Source organism: Canis lupus, chromosome 5 (assembly GCF_011100685.1).
Source record: "Canis lupus familiaris isolate Mischka breed German Shepherd chromosome 5, alternate assembly UU_Cfam_GSD_1.0, whole genome shotgun sequence".
Lineage (NCBI taxonomy): Eukaryota > Metazoa > Chordata > Mammalia > Carnivora > Canidae > Canis > Canis lupus.
Window position 1 is genome coordinate 52,203,989 of NC_049226.1, and position 22,107 is coordinate 52,226,095.

The window sequence follows — 22,107 nt, forward strand, 5'->3', positions numbered from 1 at the left end:
GAAGGGCATAGTCAATAGCTGTTGGGATGAGTTGCTGCACTGAACCATTGCCTTGGTGTGTTGTACCAGGTCTCACAGCCTAGTGGATTCAAAGATACAGGACTTCTCTTCAGGTAGTCCAAGAGACAGGGTGGGGTGAGGGAGTGATGCGCCTGAACTCAGCTGTGATAAATCCCAAGAAGTCCACAGTTTTCCAAAGATTTGCATGCTGAATAGGAATCTCCCACTCTGAAATCAGGGCTTCCCAAATCCTGGTCCACAGATTGGTGCTAGCCACCAGTGAAATAAAAATGAACAATGCAGTCATTTTTTTTAAGCAAAGCTAAATTTATGTTTTTATTTTTTTTTTTTTATTTTTTTTTTTTTTTAAATTTTTATTTATTTATGATAGTCACAGAGAGAGAGAGAGAGGCAGAGACACAGGCAGAGGGAGAAGCAGGCTCCATGCACCGGGAGCCCGACGTGGGATTCGATCCCGGGTCTCCAGGATCGCGCCCTGGGCCAAAGGCAGGCGCCAAACCGCTGCGCCACCCAGGGATCCCATATGTTTTTAATCTAAGCTTATGGCCTTCCTGAAATGTTTTTTCATGTCCAGCTACACTGAAATAACCCTTTTCAAATTATGATGATGGTAAATAGCAAATGTTATCCTTAATATTACTATGAGAGGAAAATCCTTGTTACCTTATATTGCTGCCCAGTTTAATTTTGTTTTGTTTTGTTTTGATGTTTTTTGCCCCATGCATTCTCTCTAAGGAGCACTGTTAGAATTGTGGTTTCTAATGAGACATGGACCATTTTGAAAATCTGAACTAAAGCTTTAGACCCTTTCTCCACAGTAACTTGTATGTATACACACATGCAAACATTCACAGGCAATTTTGGAAGGTTCACAGGCCTCTTTAGGACTAGCTGTATGCTTCTAAAGGATCCAGAAAATGCAGGTTAGGAATTCCTGGACCAGAGGGAGTGACAGTCCACTATTGAGAGAAAATGACCTTTCCCCCATTCATCTGCTTTGTAATGAAATATTCAATGTAAATAAAAAGTTTTCCATCACTACCTTTAAAAGTCTAAGAACTAAGCATTGAGATCAGGGATTTAACAGATACTTTGCAAAAGTAAATGGCACTCTTTCTAAGGCAGCTGATACCCAGCATTCTGTTCTAAGGCAGAACCAGTATTCTGTGGTCTCGGTGGGTGCGGGAACCTCTCTTCCCTTTGGCATTTTTTTTGCCGAGCATATGTTGCAACCCATCACCACCGACAGGGCTCTGTGCATCTCCCAGGCTGTCTGGGGGAGTCTTTTTGAAGGCATTTCAGCCATCTGTTAGGGTTTCCTGCTCTCCAGGGTGCTTTGATACCATGAGGAGATGTGACATGACATTTGGAATCTGGGACCATGCATCACAATGCCAAGGGCAGGGACAGCCACAGGGTGACTGACTCTGGCCCATTGTGCAGGGATGAGCATGTCAATCAAATACATCTGGCTGGGTAGTCATATTGACAGCTGGGCTGTCAACTTCAGAGGGGAGGAGGAAATGAAAGGTCGTAGAAGCCGTCGAAGAGAAGGCTGTTCGTCTCCCTCTAAGAAAGCCTTGGGGTGGAAGTGGAGACCACAACTGGAGCAATGAAGTTGGCAGTGATCACAGGATCTCAGAACCGTAAAGATGGTCAAATCCAGAATCTCCCAAACTTCAGTTATTCAAGCCCATAGCCATGATTTTTTTCTATCTGCAGGTCACCAATAATTTTCTTTATATTTTCTTTAAATAGACTCCATTTTTATTTAAATATATTTTTAAAGAAACTTTACATAACTAAATAAATCTGGTGCCACTTGTTATAAATATACTGTAGTCAAAAATAAATAAAATGAAAATAAAGCACTTTTTGGAAATTCTTGCTCAATGCTGTGGTCTGCTAGCTCAGTGTTAAAAGGAGAAGTCAGCAAAGGTTTTGGGCTTGTCGTGGGCACTAACTCAGACTTTCTCCTTGATGCAGTTGGCAATATTGAAAGAAAATTCAAAAGTGAATCCTCATCACCTTCTGTGCTCAATGTTAGTTAATATCACATCAAAGAATTGATTAAATTTCGTGTGCCATGTCAATTCATTTCGTGTGCTACTGGAGGGCTGGATTTCACTCTGTAGGACACATGGATCTGATCCAAGCTGTTTGCAGAGGTGAGGACTCCTGGAGAATGGAAAGGACTTGTCCAAGATAACTGTGATTCTAGATCTGTCCAGGTACATATACCATTTAGCTACGGAATTTTGCAGCTTCTGCTGGAGGCAGATTTTACATGCCTGCACCTTGGCTTTGGATTCTACCTTGTGATGTGTTTTGGCCAATGAGACGTAGGCAGGTGTGGTGCAGACAGAGGCTTCAAACTGGATCACAGAGCTGGGCTTGCTTTCTTGTACTTTACCATTAAGAGGACATGCCATGGTGAGTCGGCCAGTCTATGGAGGATGAGAGACACATCATGCAGGCCCAGATTTTATCTGTACAAAGATCCAGTGCTGGACTCCCAGTTGCTGATTCCCCTTTTTGGCATCATATGTGGGGTGTATATGTGTGTGTGTGCATACTTGTGCATGTGTGTATGTATATATTAGATAGACAAGTAGAAGCAGAAGGAGGTAGGGGAGAAGAGAAAGGGAAAGGAAAGGTGGGTAGGGAAGATCAGTGTCCATCTCTCAATCATCTTCTATCTTCCCAAAGCCTAAAGCAGGCTCTCAAAAATGTTGCTGATTAATAAATGTTTTACCTTTTAATCAACAACTTTCTAAATTCAAGGAGTATTTGCCAAGAATTCCATTATATACGTGGAACTGTGCTAAATATACCTGGGAATACAAAAGAAATCATTTCTGTGCCAGAGGGCATTACCCTGTATTTTGATGGCAGGGCCACACCGGCATAAATAAACTAAGCACTAATTCAAAGCTGTCACATTCCTGTGCAGAACCGAGCAGCATGGTGGTCCTCAAACATGGCAGTGTCCTCTTCTGGCAGGCCATGAGCCTGCCACCCCACCAGCATACAGCACAGCTCTGCAGCACCCCGTGGAGAGTGTAGGTTCTCCACAAATCTTTCCTATCTATTTCCTTCTCTCTCCTTTTATGTATAGACATTTCTATTCCTTTTGGTTGTTTTTTTCTGCCTTTGCTCCAGAGTATTCATAGATACCTGCATCTCTTTCAATGAGTTGCTCTTCTGCGCAGTTGGTCTGATATCTTGGCACCATCCTTCACATTCCCCCCTCTATGACCGAGTCCTGGGAGTTGCATGCAGTCCATATGTTGAGTCCACTTTGCTCCATCTCCTCCCTGACCACCATGGTCAATACCCTTGTAAATGCCTCACCTACCTGATTTCTTAGCATCACGTTTGTCCAATCTACTACCCAAAGAATAGTTGGAATAACTTTGTAAAATGCTAATCTGATCGTTTAAACTCCCCTGCTAAAAGAACCCCAGTGGTTTCCCATTATAATTTAAAGAAAAAAAAAAACCACTACAGACTCATTATTGCGCCCTATAATAATCTGCAGTATAATGTGAATGCTGTGTAGGTCTGCTTTGCCAATGAAATCAAGGAGATTCCACACTCAATAAGACAACATCTTCTCACTGCCAGGCTTTCATTTTTCATGCCAAGTAAGCATGACTACAATCATAATTACCATTTATTTATTTTTTTAAATAATTACCATTTATTGAGGACATACTATAAGATGCACATATTTAAGCTCTTTATACACATTAACTTCCTTGATCCTTATAACTCTGTGATATAAATACTATTTTTATACCAGTGTTATAGATAAGGAAACTTAGACACAGAATGTTCAAGCAATTTTCTTAAGGCCACACAGCTTGAAAATTACAGGGATCAGAACCCAAGCACTGTAGTTCCCTTACTGCTGCTGGGCCATGCAGGGACCATGGGATTTGACAAATGCAGAAGGAATATCATCAAACTGCCACTAGCTTTTCCATCCCATCACTTTTCTGGCTAGCTCTCAAGATATCCATATCCATCTATAGATAGATGGATATGGATATAGATATGGATAGATCCATATCTATCTATAGTGGTATTGGTTCTCCACCCTCAAGAGATAGCTCAGTATAACAGCAACATCAAAAAAATTAGGAATCAGCTGCTGGAAATTGATGATGTCTCTGAAGGGCTGAGATGGTCTTCCTCTAAAGAGGTAATTATGGGAACCTAGTAAGAATGGAAGGCATTTTGCAGAAAATAGAATATGAGCAATCCTCACAGAAATGTCAAAAGGATAATATGTTTTGCAAATGTTTATTGCAAACAGACAAAAGTAGGTTCAATTACTCATCACAGCCTACACATTTCTCTCTTTGTTGGCTGGAAAGCACTCAGGTGTTTTGTTTTGTTTTGTTTAATATTTTCCAGGATGGCATGGAGGTATTTTTAGCTTGAAATTTTGATTGTGAATGTCTGTGGCCTATTAAAAAAAAATGCCGATGCAGCCTTGCAGCATGAAAAAGGATGACAAGAACTGGTGAACATGATTAATCCACTGGACTTCATATATCATCTATCCTTTGCCCCTCCTTCCTCCAATCCCTGTGCTCTCGGAACACTTCATCTGAGATTCTGGGCACTTGGAAACCAGAATCTGTATTCGGCACATGTCCCTCCACGATTAAATAAAAATAATCATCATCTTTCTCTGCTGTTGCCTCTGCAGGATAGTTTTTAACTCCACCTCCACTGCTAGTACCCCCAGTCAGGCTCATTGGTGTAAGAATAAACATCACGGGCTTTGGAGAAAACTGGATTTTAAATCTTAATAATGGTGTGACTTTGTACAGGTTTCTTGTCCTTGTCGATTCTCAGTCTTCTGATATCCAGTGGGAATGACGATGCCTGCATCACAGGGCAGGTGGTAGTAGTAGTTAAGTGAAATGTATTTTAAATGCCTAGTGTTGAATAATATTTACTGTGCTACCACTCTGCCTTTATTATTCATTTAATTTAACTTTATAAAGTAGGAATAATTGGGATACCTGTGTGGCTCAGGCTGTGAAGCATCTGCATTTGGCTCAGGTCATGATCCCGGGGTCCTGGGATGGAGTCCCACATTGGGCTCCTGCTCAGCAGGGGAGTCTGCTTCTCTCTCTTTCCCTCTGCCTCTCTCCCAACTCATGCTCTCTCGCTCCCAAATAAATAAGTAAAATCTTAAAAAAAAATAAAGTAGGAATTATCTCTATTATACTGATAAAAAAAAAAACTAAGGCTCAGTTATGGGTTAAACTATGCCTCTGCTGACCCCCCCCCCAAAAGAAGAAAGATATATTGGAGTCCAGCTCACCCTGGGCTCATAACCACTCCTCCACCACTGGTTCTCCAACTGTGGTCCCTAGACCGGCAACACTGGCCTCACCTAGGAGCTTACTAAAAATGCAGAATCTCAGGCCCCAACCCAAACCTACCAAATCGGAATCTGCACCTGAACAAGATCTCCAGGGAATTTGTATGCACTGTGAAGTCTGAGAAGTGCTGTAGACAACCTTCCACAGTGGCTGACAATCATGAATTCCTTTCTCTTCCTTTCCCTTGGTCCCCTTCATGTGCAGGTGCAAGTGGGTCTTTCCCTTTCTGGTATGTTCTCCCTCCAGCCCACTTCCCTCTCTACTCTTTAATCCCCCAACACTGTTTGTCTTTTACACATGACAGGGAAACTGGGTGCAGTGAAAAGACGATAGGATTTGAGGCCCTCTTGCACTTGTTTCAAAATTCTGCTATCTCACTCAGTACGGATGCAAGAAGGCAAGTTGCTCATCTTTCCTGAGCTTCCACTTTTCCATCTATTCCTAGTGCTATTGCCCTACGGGAAGCCCTTGTCCTCATGTTTGGCCTGGACCACTGAAATTGATGGACTTCCCACCTCTCCGAGTAAATCTCAATCTGTTCTCCCCATGTGATTGTAATGGACTCTCTAAACAGCAGATCTTCTCCTGACATTTCCCATAGATTGCACACTCTGCCCTGGTTCGAGTCTGAATTCCCAGCTTCCTGTTCCCTGCATGATCTGCCCATGCCTCCATCTCTCCTCTCCTATCTCCCACCACTTCCCACCCTCCTTTATTATTTACCCTCTACATATGCTAGCTTTCCTTTATGTTCTCAAGTTAGCCATCACTTCTTTCAGGATCCTTACCTACGCCACACCTCCTGCCCCTAAACTCCTATATCTTGTATGCTTTCTGTGCTTTTCTTTATCGTATTAATCAAGCTTTTTATTAATTGCATGTTGATTATTCTATATTCCTCTCTAGACTACATGAGCATGAAGGCCAAGATCATGACTATCTTTGTGATGTTTGTTTCCTGGCCTCTCGCCTGGTATTGGACTATAAGTCAGCCCTCAATACGTATTTGCTTCATAGATCAAAGAAATTGGGAGATACCCCCAGTTTTCTGGCCATCATTGCGCATTCTTTTTAAGAAACATTTGTTTCTGATATTCCACTGCTATTTTACAGATTAGGTGCCAGTTGTAGAGTAAGTACAGGAACAAGCAGTGTATTCTTTCTGAAGTTTCTTTGTTCTTTCCCGCCTGATTAAGCCACCTAGATCCTACCTCGTTGAACAAGGCTAAAGTATTTACTCCTAATTGCTTTAAGTAAGACCTGTGTGATCTAATCACTAATCAGATGTTTGCATTTAAGAAAGAAAAATGGCTAATTAACAGAATCCAGTAGGCCAATATTAAGGATCAGAGCTCTCTCTGTGGCAGCACTGTAATAGAAGTGCATAGTGAGGTCTGGAGAGTCTTTGGGGCTTCAGTTCCTCTTTCCTTCTCAAAGAAGTTGAAACAACACACACACCCCTAACAGGAAGGAGACATTGTGAATGAATCCTAGGAACCTGTCTCTTCCTGTACATTGTCAGTAGTAAGAAATGCTGTGACTTGAAAGTTAAAATGTTAGAAATACAAAATGAAAACTCACAAGCCACTTGTGAAATTGGCACAAGAGTAACAAAAGTGGTTAAAGTTTAGAAAAATAGAAAATCTCTTTCACACAGGATGGGCCAGTGTTGGCCTTGCATATACCACATGCTCAATGAATTCTTGTTCAGTGAAACACACGCACACACACTCCTTTATTAAAAAGCTGAAAAGAAAAGCTGAACAAATGGAAACTATAATACTCTATTCATGGATAGGTAAACTCAGCGCTGTAAAGATGCCACTTCTCAAGTTAATCTAAAGATTCAGAGTGATTCCAAGCAAAACCCCAACAGTTTGCCAGGGAGATTGACAAGCTGAACCTAAAATTCACATGGAAGAGTAAAGGACCAAGAATAGCCAGGCATTTTTTAAAAAGGAAGAGATAAGAAAGAAAAAAAGATGACTGACTCTACATATTTAAGATTTACTCTAAAGCTCCATGTAATTTTGAGAAATGGTTTTGTTTTTGCTTTTGTTTGCTTGTTTAACAAGCTGGTCATCCAGGGAACTGATTTTTGGCAAACTCCTAGAGATACTCTACACTGAGCGATTTGAATGAAAAGCGAAAGCACACATTGTGCACTTGCTCAGTGTTGACCACTGTGAGCTGCAGCTCTGAGCAGCAGAAAGAGGCAAGGTCAGACATCGCCAGGGCTGAGCTCCAGCTCTGCCTTTCAGACTGAGTTTTAGGATCAGTTGCTACACTTCTCAGAGTCCCAATTCTTTTAATCTATAAAATTCAATTAATAAAAATTAAATAGGAAAAAAAGTCTCTGTTGGGCTGTATTCTAGTGCTTTTAAAATCTGTTTATTCCTATGAGAAATGGCTTTCTGTAAAGCAAGAGTTGCTGACTCAACTGTCTTCAGGGTTTGGGCATATCACACTGATAGATAGTGATGTCAGGGCTCTGTTGATGTGCCCTGCTCAGATAAACAAACCTGTGCTCTCTGCACAAGTCAGCTGGGGATTCCAGGACCACAGAAGACACAGAAGACAGTGGGTGGGGGGATGAGGGCAAACCATAAGTGACTGTAAATCAGAAGTGCAGCCCAATCAGCCTACACACCCTCAGTCTGTAATTTCAGCTCAAGAGCAAAGAACCCGACATGGGAGTCAGAAGAGGGGCAGAGACGGACTCTCACTGTACCTTTGCTTCAGACAACGGTGTGACCCAGGGCAAGTTATTTCACATTATGAGCCCCATTTGTCCACCTTTAAAATGGGCACCAGTGACTCTGACATTATAAAATGCCTGTCCAGGACTCTAATTTGTGGATGCACTTGCCAATCTCACCTCTCAAATTAGTAGTAAAAGAATCTCACTTCTAGAATTGGAAGACCAGTGTTCACTTCCCAGCACTAGCCACCTGCTAAATGTCACTTGAAAACATCCCAGAACTTCCCCTACTTCAGTTTCCATCACTAAAAATATGGAGGAAAAGTCATTATATCTTCTTTACAGAGTTGGGGTAACAGGTGTGATACTTGACAATTAAAATGTTTTATAACTGGACAGCAATGGGAAGGGCTATGGATAAATATAATGGAAAAGAATGTAGATAAATGATCTACCAAGTCCCAGATACCCAATACCTACATTATTTGCAAATCCAGCTTTCGTGGGATGTAGGTCCTGCTATACTCATTTTGCAGATGCAAAAACAAAGATTTCAAATCATAGGTCTAGGGAGGAATTGCAATATTTTCCTCCTGATTCCAAGGCCCATGACTTATTTCTCCACTTGCTGCTTCATCAGATGGGCCAGCCATGTCCATTGCTAGGACCCAGCAGTTGTCACCAGGTCAGTGACCATGTGAGGGGGCCAGCTAAAGCTAAGACCGGTAAGCACATTTCCATCTACCAGTTAGGCCGGGCTTTGATTCCTGTAAATGAGGTAGTTAGCCATGTTTGTACAGAGCAAGATTGAGGATTTTCCCTATGCATGCAATTGTGGGCAACCTGAGACCTACTTCTGAACATGGGCAGAAGGCCAAAGACCCAGGTGAACTTGCTCCTGACTCAGGTAGAGCAGTCTAGTCAAAAGGATCACCTCTCACTCTTTTTATGAAACCAACGTGCTGTTCTAACTCCGCGGAACACAGGTCAGCAACTTCCTGAATTACCCTTCTGCTTGCAATCCAGTTGTAGTGGTGAAATATTATGTTGCCCAGGGCAGGGATATCCCTGGCTCTTAGTCGTTTAAATTGCGAAGTTTCCTTTTTAGAAGAAAGGAAGATTTATTGAATGCCTACCAAGTGTCAGGCCTGGTGCCACTCACTTTGTACCGATGATTTTATTTATAAAAACTGTAGGCATTAGCTTCTGTTACTTCAGTTTATCAGATGTTAGAAGGGAAGCTCAGAGGGGATAAATAAACTTACTAGAGGCCACAAGTTTAGTAAATGCTAGAGCCAAGGATTAGACTCTCTGGCTCTCTGACTCCAAAGCCTGACTCTTTCCACACCACCAGTCTGCCCACTGGTGTGACACTGATGGCAAATATGCCTGTAAAATCCAAATAGAGTTTCATTTATTAATGGTCTGCAATGGAAGAAGACGCTAGCCCAGCCAATAGAAAGCTCATTTGTTTTGTAAACAGAGAATAATTCATACATTTGCTAATGTGCTCTCCCAGATAAAGTCTGAGCCAATTCTGCCTTTAATCTGTGATATAGCTTGAAAGCAAGGATGTCCCCCCCAGCCCATGCCTTTGAATATTCCATTTGGGACCTGCAGGAATGATGCTTCCTTTGTCTCAACATCAAAGCACATGTCTTTTTTTCTTGACAGGTGTATGTATATATATATAAATATATATATATATTTATATATATATATGTTGAAAAATATAAATAAGTACTGAAAATCAAACCCTTCGGATTGCCCCATTGTCCCATTTTCCAAGAAAATGAAAGAGAGCATAACTTAAAATGAATAAAAATACACTCCCCATTTGGAAGTCTGAAATTGACAGTGTTTACCAGAAATTGTATGAGCGGAGAACTTGAGCTTCTATTTGATTGTGGGTTAGAATCCACGCCTGGGCTCTGAGATTCTTCCTTTGTGAGTGATTGCTACTGCTGGGGGAATTGGCAGTGTGACCAGGCCGAGGGAAGGGATAAAATGATTAGGTCCAAGACTTCATTGCGAAGCTTCTTCCTCTGAGATTTAGAAACCATCTTTCTTTCAGCCTCTTAATGTTTCCTGAACACCGTGAATTTCTCCAGGGGGCTTTATGGCCAGAACTGATCGCATTCAATTCTCTGGGGAGGAAATAGGCAGGTTTGTCTTATTTATTTATTTATTAAGTAAAGAACAAGAAATGGAAAGGAGAGTCCTCTTATCTTGATTGTAGTGGTTGAGGACCGCTAGAAACTTGAGAGTAACTGGTCCTTAGCCTGAATCATTTCCCCATTGGATCAAACTGCCCCTACCCTCCTCTTCCCTTTCTTCATCATTTTCCCCAGGCTTTTGTTTCCCCTATTTCTTTTATTCTCTATTTACTCTGTCTTCTTCCTTCCTTATCCTAATCTTTTCCAACAGACTTTAAGCCTCTGATGCAGTCAGCCTCTGTAGTTAAAAATCACCAAGACTTACAGCATCACAAGTAAAAGCAGATGTTCCAGAAGGACTAGAGCCAGGGAGCAATCAGGGCTGAGCATGGCTGAGAAGGGGCATCCCCCTCCACCTGCTGCTCAGGAGCCCTCTGCTCTCCGCTTCCTGACATGACACCATCTCACTGCCCACTGCTCCTCGACTTGGACTTGCCACAACCCCTCCAGGGTGTGACTCTCTTTCATGACTCTGGTTCATCCTCACCTTTCTGTCTGCTTCCTTTCACTTTTAGTTTCTGCTTCTAGCTACATCATGGCCTTCATAGCTCCTGGTTCAGATCCCCAACAAGGAATCTGACTGCCTGAATTGGGGTTCTCCAGAGAAACAGAGTCAATCGGATGTGCAGAGAGATAGATAGAATAAGCTATAAATGCATATAGGCTATAGGTACAGATAAACAGGGTATCTAGATATAGATTGGGTATTTATGTTATCTATATAGATAGAGAATATATATATATATATAGGATTTTATGAATGTATGATTTATTATAAGGACTTGACTTGTGATTACAGATGCTAAGTTTCAAGACCTATAATCAGCACACTGGAGACTTAGGAAGCATTGATATTTCAGTTCAAGTCCAATGGCAGGAAAAAAATCTGATGTCCCAGCTCTATGCAATCAGGTGGAAAGATTTCCCTCTTTCTCAGCCTTTAGTTCCATTCACACCTTCAACTGATTGGAGGAGGCCCACCCATATTAGGAAGAGCAATCTGCTTTACTCAGTTTATCAGTTTAAATGCTAAACTTATCCCAAAACATCGAGAAGAATGTTTGACCAAATATCTGGGCACCCTAAGGCCCAATCAAGTGGGTACATAATATTAACCATCACATTGCCCTCTCTGGTGTTCTCTCTCCTTTCTTTCTTTCACTCCTTCCCACCTGGCTGCCTCACAGGCAATTGGCCTGGTTAGCCTTTGGATTAGCTGCCATAGGAACAAGTGTTCATATGTATCCAGTCACCTGAGGCTGAGCAGTAAGCCGAGGGGACACATCACCTGTCACCCATGGCTGTCCCTGAAGCAGTAGCTTCAGGGAAGCAGTCCCCTTTAGAGAAACTTGAGATGGAATGATCGAATTGTTAAGAATAGCCCTACAGTCCAAAGACCCTGACATTAGTAAATGAGGGGAGTTTGTGTGGTGAGCTGCGAAATAGTAATGAAATCAGATATCTTAGTAAGCTGCAGGGTCATGGTAGGCACTGTGGATACAAAGGTAAAAGGACATGACTTCTGTATCCAAGGCTGTCACAGAGGGTAGGAGAGGCAAGTGGATGATCTCTGCATCTCAGGAAATGTAGAATGCTCGGCTACAGGAATTCTTGGAGATCTAGTCCAACGCCCTGTATTTCCCAAGTCAAAAAATGGAAGCCTGGGGACACCTGGGTGGCTCTGCCAGTTAAGCATTTGACTCCTGATTTTGGCTCAGGTCCTGAGGTTTGCCTCCATGCTCTGTGGAGTCCTCATGAGGATTTTCTCTCTCCCTCTGCTCCTCCTGCTACTTGTGCCAAATAAATAAGCAAACAAACAAACAAATAAATAAATCTTAAGAAAAAATAAATAGAAGCCCAGAGAAGTTAACAGACTTGCCTAGAGTCTCACAGCTAATTATTGGTAGAAATTTAATTTCAATTACTATGTATTAAATATACAATATATGTAGATTAGCCTAGACCTTTTCACATTTGTTATTTCATGTAACTCTTACTACAATGATGTAAGGTAGGCTTTATCCAGAGGAGAGACCTGAGTTTCACAGAGGTACATGGACTCAAGTCACAAAAATAGGTAGGAGAGAAATGAAAGAAGGTTTTCTGTTGTGTCAGTGTTGAAACAAAGGCAGTGTTAGAAACTGTAAGTAGGATGTCAGAGTGTCTTTAAGAAAAGCATCTGATGCTCACCAGTATGATACTTCCTTGCTTTTTGGGTAAACAAATGTTTAATAGAAAAAGAGCAACAGGAAGGACATTTTTGGGAGACTGGATAAGAAAAGTGGTAATGTGGATAAGAAAGTGGTTTTCTAGAACATAGAAAAAGAGAAACCCAAAAAGGGAGGGGGTGAACATCTTTGAGATGATCAATACTAAAGATGTTTTAATTAAGGACTTTTAAACATCCCAGGAAAAGATCCATTTTACAGGTGAGTAGGATGATTTAGCAACAAAGAAGAAACTGAAAGAATCGGATAGGGCAGTGTGGCAAGGCCTGCTCAGTGTACTAATGACACATTCTGTCCTTATTTTCCTTAACCCAAAAGACCTCGACTTGACCAAAGAGCTATTTGAAATATCACGCATATTGATTTTTTCCCCAGGCTGGGTTTGTAATCTTTCCTGAAATAAGAGCATTCAGACCAGAATGAGCACTGAGCTGCTAGATTCTGCAAACAGGAAGGCTCTCCTGGTCAATTGAGCAGAACACAAGCAGGATAATGTCTCTGGTTATGGCACTTCTGGTTGTAGTTTTGGACTTCATTTCCCTCATCATCTTCCCCTTCTATTCCCTCCTCCCCCTTCCCCTGTTCTACTCCCTCCTACCTACCTCAATTTCTTGCTATATATTTCTTTATTTTCCCTTTTTTGGGGGGTGAGGGAGAGTGCACGTGAGAGCATTGGTGGGGGATAAAGCGCTGGTAGAGGGACGGAGAGAGGATCCCAAGCAGACTCTGTGCTCACCACAGAGCCTGATGCAGGGCTCAATCCCATGACTCTGAGATCATGACCTGAGCCAAAATCAAGAGTTGTATACTAAACCGATTAAGCCACCCAGGTGCACCTCTTGCCTTTTATTTCTAGAGCAGAGTATATAGAGTAGGGATCATGACTCAAATTGCCATCTAGGTCAACAGATTACTAATATTAGGATGTAATAATATATGGAATGGAGGATGTGCACATTTGGAAAGTGTATGCCTAAGCCATAAGTGGCAATGGCCACTGAACTCCACTTAATTTTTGCCATACTTGACTAGGGACCAGGTGTTGCCAAGTCTTCTGACTTTTCAAAAGAACCTGGAAATCTGGATACAACTTTTATGCAACACCCTGATTTTTAGATCTTGATAATTAATTCAATTATTTAAATTCTTACAGACTGGTAATGACCCATTAGTCACCAGCTTTTGACCCCTGATATATAATGTAAGAAGTATAGTTGAAATCATAGCTTCATTGCATCTAACTGTGTGACTCTAAGCATGCCTCTTAACCTCTCTGAGCCTTAGTTTTATTGACTATCAAACAGTACAGAAGATGGTGTATTAAGTGCCAGGCTTACTCTCTCATATCAAGTAGATATACCATAGATAATAATTCACTCCTTTCCATTCAGTCCCCTGACCATAGTGTTTCAATCATGTATACATCTGATTCCAGAGAGGAATATTCAGTTTATTACAAGACCAGTGACGACTTCTGGAACATCAGCATGCCTTTCTCCTGCAAACGATCAAATCACAAGAGCTTACAGAGTGTTCTTACCCTGCTTTGTTGAAAGCCATTTCCCCAAAATGCATTTTATGTGGGCAATGAGTCTCTGTTCATGCACAATTTCACATGAAAAGATTTGCCCTTTTCATCGTACGCATGGCTTGAATCGTCCAGCCTGCGTGAAAATATTTCCATTCATTAGCATGCCAAATGATGTCACTGGCCTGGAACTGGGGTAGATATTGCATGGACTCTTAGAATCCTAGCACTCTATAAAGATTCTCAGAGGAGACCATCTCATCTAGCCTTCCACACAATGGCCCTTTTGATTCGGATTAAAACACCACCGGAAGGTGGTGAGGGCTCACTATTCTGGGAAGCTGCCCTGGCCACTGTAGTTATTTGAAATATCCCCCTTGTATCACATTTAAATCTGAATATCAGTAAATTCTGCCTATTGGTTCAGATCTACCCTCCAGCAATACTGAGAATAAGTTTAGTCCTGGCACAACATGCTACGGCATTAAATAATCATAATGGTGAGAACTTATGTAACAATGTCAGGACTGTACTTTGCAGGTATTTACTTAGTTACCAATTCACAAAAACTCTATCAATCAATAATGAAGTATTCTCATTTTCAGAATGAGGAAATGTGAGACTCAGAGCAATTAAATGTCATGCCCAAGGTCTCATAGCTAGTGAGAGAGAGAGGCAGGAAGAAAGCCAGGGTGATCTAGCTTCCATGTGCTTAGGGACTACATCCCTCCTGCCCCTTTGTGAAGAGACACCTGCACCAAGGTCTACAGCAGGACCAAGGGCTCTGACGTCACCCAGAGCAGATTTACATTGGGGATCTTTCACTTCATCTCAGAGCAAACTTGGACAACCTTCTCCACACCTCTGACCTTTAAATGAGAGGTACACCACCTCTAAGTGGTCCTGGGAGTCAAATCTCTGTAAATTGTCTAGAGCAGAGCCTGGCAAGCAGTGGACATACAAAAGGTTTTTGTTGAGTAAATGGCATTTATTAAGGCCCCAGATAGCACATCACCTGCCTTTCATCTTTCCTTCCAAGATAAACGTTCCAAGAGCCCTCTTCATACTACTGCTCACTTTTCTTTGGGCACTGCCCATTTTCCTCTGTCCCTTTCAGCATGAAGGATATTTGGGGATGGCCTTGCCTAGCTTAGAATACAGCAGTATTCTTGCTAGTTTAACTCTCCACTCCTATAACTGCACCTAAGACTGCAAATACACTTCTCTCTCAAGCATCTATTCTGCTCCAGGTTCTACATTGGAAACTGAGGATAAGTAAATGAATTAAAACAAGGACTCTGTCCTAAGGACCTCGGGTAGAGTAGAATTGATGGTACCAAAGTTATGGTACCAAAAAGGGAGTGTGAAGGAGGGAAAAAACTCTACCCAGGGCACACTGAGACATAAAACCTTTTTTAAAGATTTATTTATGTATTCATGAGAGACAGAGAGAGGCAGAGACATAGGCAGAGGGAGAACAGACTCCCTGCAGGAAGCCCGATGTGGGACTCGTTCCCACGACTCTAGGATCACACTCTGGGCCGAAGACAGATGCTCAACTGCTGAGCCACCCATGTGTCCCCACAAAACCTTTTTGAATGAGGAAAGGAAAGGAAAGGAAAGGAAAGGAAAGGAAAGGAAAGGAAAGGAAAGGAAAGGAAAGGAAGTGGAGCTAGAGGATTACTGTTTCGATTCTACATTCTTCTCGTCTCTGTCTCTTATCTTCCCTTCTTTCCTTTCCTTCCCTTCCCTTCCCTTCCACCTTCCCCTTCCCTCCCTTCCCTTCCCTTCCCTTCCCTCCCTTCCCTTCCCCCCTTCCCTTCCCTTCCCTCTTCCCTCATTTCTCCTTTCTGTGTTTAGAACCTTGGAAAGTTTAGAACCTACATGTCAAAAAACAAATCTTAAAATCATGACATAAACTCATGGTAGGTTATCTAAAAGCTCTTAAAATGAGTTATAGGGAAATTCATAAATATGACAAAAACCGCAATATATAAAGAATAAGACTGGTAAATCTTACCACTTCAAAATTTTAAATAAATTTATGACAAAAATGAAAACACAAGAAGCCAGCATATAGCAAAGGTTGCTGGTTATAAAATCACCCATAGATTTGAAGATACTTTTGTCACATATAACAAAGGATAAGTATCTAGGCAAATGCTAAACCAGTAAGTAAAAGATAAAAAAATAGATAGAAAAATAAGGAAAGGAAATGCACAGGCAGTTCACATAAGAGTAATCATAAATGCCTGATAAACATATCCCCAATCTTAGTAATCAATCTGGAGAACTCAGTTGAAATAATAATGAGAATGATAATTTCTCATCCATCAGACTAGCAAATATTTAAAGGTATGACAAGATCAAGTGTTGGTGAAGGAATAAAGAAAAACTATTACAATTGTCATGAGTTTCCGGAGAAATATACACTGATAATACACCTACAAAGAGTAATTTGGCTCTCTGAATGTATACGTTCCCTATGACCCGAAAATTCTGATACACACGTGCACACATATGTACATACACTTCCAGACACACTCTAGAGAGTATTGTGGACTTGTGCACAAGGAGACATATACCAGAAAATTCGTTGCAATTCTATTTATAATGGCAAAAAAAATATAAACTTCCCTCCTGCCCATTAGTTGAGGAATGGATCACTTAAGAAGAATAAGCTAATGATGAGATCTGAAAGACAGAATTTATTTTTATTTTTTATTTTATTTATTTATTTATTTATTTATTTATTTATTTATGTACTTATTTATTTATTTTTATTGGAGTTCAATTTGCCAACATATAGCATAACACCCAGTGCTCATCCCATCAAGTGCCCCCCTCAGTGCCTGTCACCCAGTCACCCCCACGCCCCGCCCACCTCACTTTCTACCACCCCTTGTTCGTTTCTCAGAGTTAGGAGTCAGTCTCTCATGTTCTGTCTCCCTTTCTGATATTTCCCACTTATTTTTTCTCCTTTCCCCTTTATTTCCTTTCACTATTTTTTATATTCCCCAAATGAATGAGACCATATAATGTTTGTCCTTCTCTGATTGACTTATTTCACTCAGCATAATACCCTCCAGTTCTATCCATGTCGAAGCAAATGGTGAGTATTTGTTGTTTCTAGTGGCTGAGTAATATTCCAGTGTATACATAGACCACATCTTCTTTATCCATTCATCTTTCGATGGACACCAAGGCTACTTCCACAGTTTGGCTATTGTGGACATTGCTGCTAGAAACATCGGGGTGCAGGTGTCCCAGCGTTTCACTGCATCTGTATCTTTGGGGTAAATCCCAACAGTGCAATTGCTGGGTCGTAGGGCAGGTCTATTTTTAACTCTTTGAGGAACCTCCACACAGTTTTCGAGAGTGGCTGCACCAGTTCACATTCCCACCAACAGTGCAAGAGGGTTCCCCTTTCTCCACATCCTCTCCAACATTTGTTGTTTCGTGCCTTGTTAACTTTCCCCATTCTCACTGGTATGAGGTGGTATCTCATTGTGGTTTTGATTTGTATTTCCCTGATGGCCAGTGATGCGGAGCATTTTCTCATGTGCGTGTTGGCCATGTCTATGTCTTCCTCTGTGAGATTTCTCTTCATGTCTTTTGCCAATTTCATGATTGGATTATTTGTTTCCTTGCTGTTGAGTTTAATAAGTCCTTTATAGATCTTGGATACTAGCCCTTTATCTGATACGTCATTTGCAAATATCTTCTCCCATTCTGTAGGTTGTCTTTTAGTTTTGTTGACTGTTTCTTTTGCTGTGCAAAAGCTTGAAAGACAGAATTTAAGTGAAAAAGTATGCAGGATTGTATTTAGTATATGTACAATATGATATCATTCATAGATATCTTTTTAAAAACCCACACAAACATTAAACAATGTTGTATGTTACTCGTACATAAAATGTGTTTAAGAAGTAGACTGGAAAAGATAATTCATGAAAGTAAGAGCACTAGAGAGGAAGAAGAAATGAAACTCACAAACAAGACTTTTTTTTTTTTTAAAGATTTTTATTTATTTATTTGACAGAGAGAGAGAGAGAGAGCCAGAAAGCACAAGTGGTGGGGTTGGGGGAGCAGCAGAGGGAGAAGGGAGAAGCAGACTCCCTACTGAGTGGGGATTCCCAATGCAGGGCTTGATCCTAGGATCTTGGGATCATGACCTGAGCCGAAGGCAGGGGCTTAACTGGCGAAGCACCCAGGTGCCCCATGAGAGAGAACTTTAATTTTATCAGAAAATGTTGATTTTTAATTAAAAAAAGATTTACTTCTGGCAAAATGTTAGTAATTATCTATTATTGGTGGTGAGATCGTGGATATTTGTTGTAATTCATTGTCACTTTTGCTACTTTTATAGATATTTTCAAAATTTAAATACAATTCCAGGAGAAAAAATGCTACTTTAAAAGTTTTGAATGAGTCATTTTGATGAGAGAGGGTGGGAGTCCAGGTTTCCCTGGATTTCTTCCCTTCAGATGGCCCTAAGAAAATACAAGCACCAGCTCATGGAAAAGAAAAGTAGCACAACAGTCCAAGTAATTTCTGATTATAAGCTTACAACCCTCCCAGGAACCAATCATATAATTTACTTTTTGCTAAAAATCAAATATAAATATGAAGCAAAAGAAATTTCTGTATTTATGTATTCAAACTTATTTATTGTTTGTTAAAAGTTTAACTAAATAAGTTTGAGGGTCTCCTGGATGGCCCAGTCACTTAAGCATTCAACTCTTAATTTTAGCTCCAGTCATGGTCTCAGAGTCATGAGATGGAGCCCCGTGTCAAGCTCTATGCTGAGCATGGAGCCTATGTAAGATTATTTCTCTCTCCTGCTGCCACTCCGCCTCCACTCATGTGTTCTCTCTCTCTCTCTCTCTCTCTCAAAAAGAAAAGAAAAGAAAAGAAAACAAAAACTTTGAACAAACATTGGTGAGCATCTTTCCCCATGGAAGGTGCTATGCTAAAAGGAAGGTACACATAGATAAGCAATTTTCTTTGTTGGGAGTAGAGCACCAAAGCTTCATTTTTTACTGGGTACATACCCTTACTTCCAGATTTCTCCCCCATGTCACCTTTATAAGTATTTCCCTTAAAAACACTGAGAAGGAAGTATTACTATTCCCAATCAATAAGTTAATATATTAACCGTGAGCCAGCCCAAGGTTACCATCATCATTAGTGAGTAGCAGCGTTTATTCTCAGACTCAGGTTTTCTGACACAAGTTTCCAAGTTACTTAAGCAGACATTGGCTATTTTCAGAGAAGTGAGATTGCGATCTCTTTTGAGATGTACAGGATTCTGTAAAAAGCAAAACTTTCCAACCTTTACTTTTGTCCTTGAAACTGAGAAATAAAATTGTAAGTGGAACTAATAGTCTTTGGATGGTGGGCCTGCCTACCATTTAGCTTGCGTTCCCACGGGCAGGAACCATGTCATTGGCCGTGGTTTGCTCTGTGCTGAGGGCATAGATGCTCATATGGAGAGTGCCCTCAGAGCATACCTTGCACCTGCAAGTGACAAATTGTCGTCTGAGAGGTCTGTGAGCACCTAGCTGACTCTTCCTCGTTGAGAGGACACATACTCCTCATGCAGAAAGCCCAAGTAGCAAGGTGCTGAGGTGCATAGGACATAAGATCCAGGCTCCTAATGTCATGGTTTCCTTTCAGTTTCCTTTGTGACTTTAGCTATAATGGCCTTTCTGATCCTTAAAACTCATGCATTTAAAATGCCAGTTCAGTGGCGCCTGGGTGGCTCACATGCAAAGTGTCTGCCTTTGGCTAAGGTCATGGTCTCAGGGTCCTGGGATGAAGCCCCGCATCAGGCTCCCTGCTCAGTGGGGAGTCTGCTTCTCCCTCTCCATTTGCCCTTCCTCCCCACCTCCCAGCTTGTGCTTGCTCTTGTTCTCTCTCAAATAAATAAATAAATAAATAAATAAATAAATAAATAAAACCTTTAAAAATGAAATAATACAATATAAAATGCCAGTTCTTAGATTACCAGTATATTGATGGGACTAAATGAACAGAATATACTGGATAACAAAATAATTGTTGAGCATTTTCAGATGGTCTCTCTTGATCCTCAAGGCCATCCTGTGAGGTTCAGAGGAAAAATACTCAAACCTCCATTTTGTAGAGGAGACTCAAAGGGGTTACAGAACACTCTAGTAAGCAGATCTCTGGTCACTGAGAGATATTTTCAGGCTTACAAGTACACATGAGCCTCAACAGACTATCTGCCAGTTGTTATTCTAAGGTCTGACAGCAGCCTCCCCAAGTTGCCGAGTGGTTTCCTCTTTTTTCTTTCTGAGTCAGGCGTGGTTCAGCTTCACACCTACAGACCATGCTGACTTTCTCCAGAGGGGAAATACCTGCACATACACAGATATAGCCACGGGAGGACCTCTGGCAAGGTGCCCTTTGATTATCACACCTGTGTGTTAAGGCCTCTCTTGATGAATGGTTTCTATGTCACCAATAACTGGTATGTGCACTGATAAATGCACATTCACGTCCTTGCGGATACAGTGGCACACAATACAAGCACATAACGATCACATACTTGGGGTGTTGCCTTTCTATCCAGTGTACTTGCCCACACTGATGTTCCCCTTGCTTCCACACCATCACACACATGGTTCTCTGCCCTGATTACCATCCTGGATCACCTGGTCATCCCATCCCACTAGCCTTGTCTAAATCCTACTGCTCCTCCACTCATTCCTCTAGACAGACCTTCCTGGCCCTCTTGCCTCTAAATTTAATCAGTCCACCCCCCCCCACCCCCCCACCCCTCCGCCCGTAATCCCAGAAAGCCTCCTCTCTCTTTTGTGGCGTGTAGCTCATCACATGCATGATTATTCTCATTATCTGTGCTGGAGACAGAGCAGTGGATCTGGGAGAGCCCGAGTTTCTCAAGAACATAGGCCTATATGTGGAATCAAGTTCCTGTCCTCCAAGCAGTCCCACAGGCCTCCTGCCCCACATCAGCCATGGACTATCTTCATCATGTCAGTATTGTCAGGAGAATGGTGTGGAGCTCAACATGTGCTACATGGTCCCCTCCCATTACATCCCACTGACACCAGCCAAAGTTAGGGTGACTTTGCTCGTTTTTCAACTAGTCCCTATCCCACATTTTGATAGAAAGTAGTTTTCCCTAGATTCATTGTGAATGTAGTTTCTAAAATACCACGCTATCTATTTTTATGTTTTTATTTTATATCCCACCACCTGCTTGTTTCCATACCTGTACAATTAGAGACTTGGAGAATATAAATCTCCAAGGTTCTTCCCAGACTAATGTTCTGAGTTTGTGGAATGTCCCCTTCGTGGGTTAAGGAGCCAAAAATATATCCCCTGTTTTAAGTGGCTCTTGTCTGAGGGCCATAGTAGCAGTTTAAACTAAGACTATGGACTGTATACCGAAGATTCTGCTGCCTTACTTATTTTTATTCCCTTCCAACCTGCTCCAGGTGGTTGAGCCTCCACCCCCACGGGCCTCATAGAGGATTAGTGCTCCTGTGGAGATCCCATGCATATTACTTGATGAAAACTGTCACACGGGAAAGTTAACCAGTGATTAGAATCTATTTGCCTTCGCTTCATCTTATTGCAGATTACATTTGTATATTAACTTCATAATTCACTGATCACCAAGGAGTTCAACGTTCTGAGTCTCCTCCATCCTCATTAGCCTTGTCCAGCTGAGCTTGTGCCGGGCTGAACCATCACCACGGTGTCTCACTCAGCGGCGGGAGTGAGAATGATTCGTTCTGGGAACCCAGTCTCTGTTGCTGTAAACTATTTGCATACCATGCGGATTTCCACAAACCTGGCCTATGCCAGGTCCCAGAAGCATTCTGCTTCCACATCCCCCCGTATCTGAGAAGTGGCTGTGCATTATTCAGTAAATGGCTGCATCTGAGGAATTGACATCACTTCCTCATGAAGCAGGATTTAAACTAGACATTTTGAGAGGCAGCGTGGCATAGTG

General features: G+C 41.6%; 1 protein-coding gene and 1 pseudogene across 9 annotated transcripts in view; one reads left to right on the forward strand and one right to left on the reverse strand.

The window, feature by feature from the left end:
* Positions 1-22,107, forward strand: part of DAB1 (DAB adaptor protein 1) — a 1,027,070-nt gene that overhangs the window by 363,183 nt on the left and 641,780 nt on the right. The window lies entirely within an intron of this gene.
* The window catches only part of LOC100685770, a 41,198-nt pseudogene continuing 38,604 nt past the window's right edge, over positions 19,514-22,107 (reverse strand).